Raw genomic sequence first — 7,804 nt, 5'->3', positions numbered from 1 at the left:
TGAAGCCTAGGTTGCCCGGAACGTAGAAATGACCATCACTTTCACACCGGTAGCAATTATTCGTTTTACACGATGGAAAAACTGTTCTATTTATTTTGTATTTTATGCATCGGGGGTTGACTTCTTAGGCCCTAACAATTCGATTTGGTGGAACAACGGCCTAGAGTGAATCCTAGGTTGCCTGGAACGTACAAATGACCATCACTTTCACACGGGTTGCAATTATCCCTGTTATAGGACGGAAAGACTGTTGTATTTTTATTGTATTTTATGCTTCAGGCATTAACTTCTGAGGCCGTTGCTATTCGATGTAGTGGAGGAACGCCATAGAGTGAAGCCTAGGTTGCCCGGAACGTAGAAATGGCCATAACTTTCATACTGGTTGCAATTATTCGTTTTATACGTTGGAAAAACTGTTGTGTTTATATTGTATTTTATGCTTCTGGCGATGACTTCTAAGGCACTACTAACTATTCGATCTGGTGGAGCAACGCCCTAGAGTGAAGCCTAGGTTGCCCGGAACGTAGAAATGGCCATTACTTTCAAACTGGTTGCAATTATTCCTGTTATATGATGGAAAAACTGTTGTAATTATATTGTATTTTATGTTTCGGGCGTTGACTGCTAAGGTCCGAACTATTGAATCTGTTGGAGCAACGCCCTAGAGTGAAGCCTAGGTTACCCGGAACGTAGAAATGACCATCACTTTCAAACTGGTTGCAATTATTCCTGTTATATGATGGAAAAACTGTTGTATTTATATTGTATCTTATGCTTCTGGCGTTGACTTCTTAGGCCCTAACAATTCGATCTGGTGGAGCAACGCCCTAGAGTGGAGCCTAGGTTGCCTGGAACGTACAAATGACCATCACTTTCACACGGGTTGCAATTATTCCTGTTATAGGATGGAAAGACTGTTGTATTTTTATTGTATTTTATGCATCAGGCGTTGTCTTCTGAGGCCGTAGCTATTCGATGTGGTGGAAGAACGCCATAGAGTGAAGCCTGGGTTGCCCGGAACGTAGAAATGACCATAACTTTCATACTGGTTGCAATTATTCGTTTTATATGATGGAAGAACTGTTGTACTTATATTGTATTTTATGCTGCTGGCGTTCACTTCTTAGGCCCTAACTATTCGATCTGGTGGAACAACGACCTGGGGTGAAGCCTAGGTTGACCGGAACGTAGAAATGACCATAACTTTCACACTGGTTGCAATTATTCGTTTTATACGATGGAAAAGCTGTTGTATTTATATCGTACTTTATGCTTCTGGCATTGACTTCTTAGGACGTAACTATTCGATCTGGTGGAGCAACGCCCTGGAGTGAAGCCTAGATTGCCCGGAACGTAGAAATGACCATAACTTTCATGCTGGTTGCAATTATTCGTTTTATATGATGGAAAAACTGTTGTATTTATATTGTATTTTATGCTGCTGGCGTTCACTTCTTAGGCCCTAATTATTCAGTCTGGTGGAACAACGCGCTAGAGTGAGGCCTAGGTTGCCCGGAACGTAGAAATGACCATCACTTCCATACTGATAGCAATTATTCGTTTTATACGATGGAAAAACTGTTGTATTTATACTGTATTTTAAGCTTCTGGCGTCGACTTCTAAGGCACTAACTATTCGATCTGGTGGAGCAACGCCCTATGGTGTAGCCTACGTTGCCCGTAAAGTAGAAGTGACCATAGCTTTCATACTGGTTGTAATTATTCGTTTTATATGATGGAAAAACTGTTGTATTTTTATTGTATTTTATGCTTCTGGCGGTGACTTCTAAGGCACTAACTATTCGATCTGGTGGAGCAACGCCCTAGGGTGTAGCCTAGGTTGCCCGTAAAGTAGAAATGACCATAGCTTTCACACCGGTAGCAATTATTCGTTTTACACGATGGAAAAACTGTTCTATTTATTTTGTATTTGATGCATCGGGAGTTGACTTCTAAGGCCCTAACTATTCAATCTGTTGGAGCAACGCCCGACGGTGAAGCCTCGGTTGCCCGGAAAGTAGAAATGACGTTAACTTTTACACTGGTAGCAATTATTCGTTTTATACAATGGAAAAACTGTTCTATTTATTTTGTATTTTATGCTTCGGGCGTTGACTTCCAAGGCCCTAGCTGTTTGATCTGGTGGAGCAACGCCCTAGAGTGAAGCTTAGGTTGCCCGGAACGTAGAAACGACCATAACTTTCACACTGGTTGCTATTATTCGTTCTATACGATGGAAAAACTGTTATATTTATATTGTATCTTATGCTTCTGGCGTTGACTTGTTAGGCCCTAACAATTCGATCTGGTGGAACAACGACCTAGAGTGAGGCCTAGGTAGACCGGAACGTCGAAATGACCATCACTTCCATACTGGTAGCAATTATTCGTTTTATACGATGGAAAAACTGTTTTATTTATATTGTATTTTATGCTTCTGGCGTTGACTTCTAAGGCTCTAACTATTCGATCTGGTAGAGCACTGCCCTAGGGTGAAGCCTAGGTTGCCCGGAACGTTGAAATGACCATCACTTTCAAACTGGTTGCAATTATTCCTGTTATATGATGGAAAAACTGTTGTATTTTTATTGCATTTTATGCTTCGGGCATTGACTTCTAAGGTCCTAATTATTCAATCTGTTGGAGCAACGCCCTAGGGTGAAGCCCAGGTTGCGCGGAAAGTAGAAATGACAATAACTTTCACACTGGGTGCAATTATTCGTTTTATACGATGGAAAAGCTGTTGCATCTTTATTGTATTTTATGCTTCTGTCGTTGACGTCTAAGGCCGTAGCTATTAGTTGTGGTGGAGCAACGGACTAGAGTGACGCCTAGGTTGTCCGGAACGTGGAATGACCATTACTTTCGCAATGTTTGCAATTATTCATTTTATACGATGGAAAAACTGTTGTACCTATATTGTATTTTATGCTTCTGGCGTTGACTTCTTAGGCCCTAACAATTCGATCTGGTGGAGCAACGCCCTAGAGTGAAGCCTAGCTTGCCCAGAACGTAGAAATGACCATCACTTTCAAACTGGTTGCAATTAATCCTTTTATACGATGGAAAAACTGTTGTATTTTTATTGCATTTTATTCTTCTGGCGTTGACTTCTAAGGCACTAACTATTCGATCTGGTGGAGCAACGCCCTAGGGTGTAGCCTAGGTTGCCCGTAAAGTAGAAATGACCATAACTTTCACACCGGTAGCAATTATTCGTTTTACACGATGGAAAAACTGTTCTATTTATTTTGTATTTGATGCATAGGGAGTTGACTTCTAAGGCCCTAACTATTCAATCTGTTGGAGCAACGCCCGACGGTGAAGCCTCGGTTGCCCGGAAAGTAGAAATGACGTTAACTTTCACACTGGTTGCTATTATTCGTTCTATACGATGGAAAAACTGTTATATTTATATTGTATCTTATGCTTCTGGCGTTGACTTCTTTGGCCCTAACAATTCGATCTGGTGGAAAAACGACCTAGAGTGAGGCCTAGGTTGCCCGTAACGTAGAACTGACCATAACTTTTACACTGGTAGCAATTATTCGTTTTATACAATGGAAAAACTGTTCTATTTATTTTGTATTTTATGCTTCGGGCTTTGACTTCTAAGGCCCTAGCTGTTTGATCTGGTGAAGCAACGCCCTAGAGTGAAGCTTAGGTTGCCCGGAACGTAGAAATGACCATAACTTTCACACTGGTTGCTATTATTCGTTCTATACGATGGAAAAACTGTTATATTTATATTGTATCTTATGCTTCTGGCGTTGACTTGTTAGGCCCTAACAATTCGATCTGGTGGAACAACGACCTAGAGTGAGGCCTAGGTAGACCGGAACGTCGAAATGACCATCACTTCCATACTGGTAGCAATTATTCGTTTTATACGATGGAAGAACTGTTTTATTTATATTGTATTTTATGCTTCTGGCGTTGACTTCTAAGGCTCTAACAATTCGATCTGGTGGAGCACTGCCCTAGGGTGAAGCCTAGGTTGCCCGGAACGTTGAAATGACCATCACTTTCAAACTGGTTGCAATTATTCCTGTTATATGCTGGAAAAACTGTTGTATTTTTATTGCATTTTATGCTTCGGGATTGACTTCCAAGGTCCTCACTATTCAATCTGTTGGATCAACGCCCTAGGGTGAAGCCTAGGTTGCGCGGAAAGTAGAAATGACAATAACTTTCACCCTGGGTGCAATTATTCGTTTTATACGATGGAAAAGCTGTTGCATCTTTATTGTATTTTATGCTTCTGTCGTTGACGTCTAAGGCAGTAGCAATTAGTTGTGGTGGAGCAACGCACTAGAGTGACGCCTAGGTTGTCCGGAACGTGGAATGACCATTACTTTCGCAATGTTTGCAATTATTCATTTTATACGATGGAAAAACTGTTGTACTTATATTGTATTTTATGCTTCTGGCGTTGACTTCTTAGGCCCTAACAATTCGTTCTGGTGGAGCAACGCCCTAGAGTGAAGCCTAGCTTGCCCAGAACGTAGAAATGAACATCACTTTCAAACTGGTTGCAATTAATCCTTTTATACGATGGAAAAACTGGTGTATTTTTATTGCATTTTATTCTTCTGGCGTTGACTTCTAAGGCACTAACTATTCGATCTGGTGGAGCAACGCCCTAGGGTGTAGCCTAGGTTGCCCGTAAAGTAGAAATGACCATAGCTTTCACACCGGTAGCAATTATTCGTTTTACACGATGGAAAAACTGTTGTATTTTTATTGCATTTTATTCTTCTGGCGTTGACTTCTAAGGCACTAACTATTCGATCTGGTGGAGCAACGCAATAGAGTGAAGCCCTTGTTGCCCGGAAGGTAGAATTGGCCATCACTTTCAGACTGGTTGCAATTATTCCTGTTATATGATGGTAACGCTGTTGTATTTTTTTTGCATTTCATGGTTCGGGCGTTGACTTCTACAGCCCTAACTATTCAATCTGTTGGACCAACGCCCTAGGGTGAAGCCTAGGTTGCGCGGAAAGTAGAAATGACGTTAACTTTCACACTGGGTGCAATTATTCGTTTTATACGGTAGAAAAGCTGTTGCATCTTTATTGTATTTTATGCTTCTGTCGTTGACGTCTAAGGCCGTAGCTATTAGATGTGTTGGCGCAACGCACTAGAGTGACGCCTAGGTTGCCCGGAACGTGGAATGACAATTACTTTCGCAATGTTTGCAATTATTCATTTTATACGATGGAAAAACTGTTGTACTTATATTGTATTTTATGCTTCTGGCGTTGACTTCTTAGGCCCTAACAATTCGATCTGGTGGAGCAACGCCCTAGAGTGAAGCCTAGCTTGCCCAGAACGTAGAAATGACCATCACTTTCAAACTGGTTGCAATTAATCCTTTTATACGATGGAAAAATTGTTGTATTTTTATTGCATTTTATTCTTCTGGCGTTGACTTCTAAGGCACTAACTATTCGATCTGGTGGAGCAACGCAATAGAGTGAAGCCCTTGTTGCCCGGAAGGTAGAATTGGCCATCACTTTCAAACTGGTTGCAATTATTCCTGTTATATGATGGTAACACTGTTGTATTTTTTTTGCATTTTATGGTTCGGGCGTTGACTTCTACGGCCCTAACTATTCAATCTGTTCGAGCAACGCCCTAGGGTGAAGACTAGGTTGCTCGGAAAGTAGAAATGACCATAAGTTCCATACTGGTTGCAATTATTCGTTTTAGACGATGGAAAAACTGTTATATTTATATTGTATCTTATGCTTCTGGCGTTGACTTGTTAGGCCCTAACAATTCGATCTGGTGGAACAACGACCTAGAGTGAGGCCTAGGTAGACCGGAACGTCGAAATGACCATCACTTCCATACTGGTAGCAATTATTCGTTTTATACGATGGAAAAACTGTTTTATTTATATTGTGTTTTATGCTTCTGGCGTTGACTTCTAAGGCTCTAACTATTCGATCTGGTGGAGCACTGCCCTAGGGTGAAGCCTAGGTTGCCCGGAACGTTGAAATGACCATCACTTTCAAACTGGTTGCAATTATTCCTGTTATATGATGGAAAAACTGTTGTATTTTTATTGCATTTTATGCTTCGGGCATTGACTTCTAAGGTCCTAACTATTCAATCTGTTGGAGCAACGCCCTAGGGTGAAGCCCAGGTTGCGCGGAAAGTAGAAATGACAATAACTTTCACACTGGGTGCTATTATTCGTTCTATACGATGGAAAAACTGTTATATTTATATTGTATCTTATGCTTCTGGCGTTGACTTGTTAGGCCCTAACAATTCGATCTGGTGGAACAACGACCTAGAGTGAGGCCTAGGTAGACCGGAACGTCGAAGTGACCATCACTTCCATACTGGTAGCAATTATTCGTTTTATACGATGGAAAAACTGTTTTATTTATATTGTATTTTATGCTTCTGGCGTTGTCTTCTAAGGCTCTAACTATTCGATCTGGTGGAGCACTGCCCTAGAGTGAAGCCTAGCTTGCCCCGAACGTAGAAATGACCATCACTTTCAAACTGGTTGCAATTAATCCTTTTTTACGATGGAAAAACTGTTGTATTTTTATTGCATTTTATTCTTCTGGCGTTGACTTCTAAGGCACTAACTATTCGATCTGGTGGAGCAACGCAATAGAGTGAAGTCTATGTTGCCCGGAACGTAGAATTGGCCATCACTTTCAAACTGGTTGCAATTATTCCTGATATATGATGGTAACGCTGTTGTATTTTTTTTGCATTTTATGGTTCGGGCGTTGACTTCTACGGCCCTAACTATTCAATCTGTTGGACCAACGCCCTAGGGTGAAGCCTAGGTTGCTCGGAAAGTAGAAATGACCATAAGTTTCATACTGGTTGCAATTATTCGTTTTATACGCTGGAAAAACTGTTGTATTTATATTGTATTTTAAGCTTCTGGCGTCGACTTCCAAGGAACTAACTATTCGATCTGGTGGAGCAACGCCCTAGGGTGTAGCCTAGGTTGCCCGTAAAGTAGAAATGACCATAGCTTTCATACTGGTTGTAATTATTCGTTTTATATGATGGAAAAGCTGTTGTATTTTTATTGTATTTTATGCTTCTGGCGTTGACTTCTAAGGCACTAACTATTCGATCTGGTGGAGCAACGCCCTAGGGTGTAGCCTAGGTTGCCCGTAAAGTAGAAATGACCATAGCTTTCACACCGGTAGCAATTATTCGTTTTACACGATGGAAAAACTGTTCTATTTATTTTGTATTTTATGCATCCGGCGTTGACTTCTAAGGCCCTAACTATTCAATCTGTTGGAGCAACGCCCGACGGTGAAGCCTCGGTTGCCCGGAAAGTAGAAATGACGTTAACTTTCACACTGGTTGCTATTATTCGTTCTATACGATGGAAAAACTGTTGCATTTATATTGTATTTTATGCTTCGGGCGTTGACTGCTAAGGCCCTAACTATTCAATCTGTTGGATCAACGTCCTAGAGTGAAGCCTAGGTTGCTCGGAATGTAGAAATGACCATAACATTCACACTGGTTGAAATTATACGTTTAATACGGTGGAAAAGCTGTCGCATCTTTATTGTATTTTATGATTCTGGCGTTGACTTCTAAGGCCCAACCTATTCGATCTGGTGGAGCAAGGCCCTAGAGTGAAGGCTAGGTTGCCCGGAACGTAGAAATGACCATCACTTTCAAACTGGTTGCAATTAATCCTTTTATACGATGGAAAAACTGTTGTATTTTAATTGCATTTTATGCTTCCGGTGATGACTTCTAAGGCCCTAACTATTCAATCTGTTGGAGCAACGCCAAAGGGTGA

Source organism: Calliopsis andreniformis, unplaced genomic scaffold (genome assembly GCF_051401765.1).
Source record: "Calliopsis andreniformis isolate RMS-2024a unplaced genomic scaffold, iyCalAndr_principal scaffold0004, whole genome shotgun sequence".
Lineage (NCBI taxonomy): Eukaryota > Metazoa > Arthropoda > Insecta > Hymenoptera > Andrenidae > Calliopsis > Calliopsis andreniformis.
This window is presented reverse-complemented; position numbering follows the sequence as displayed.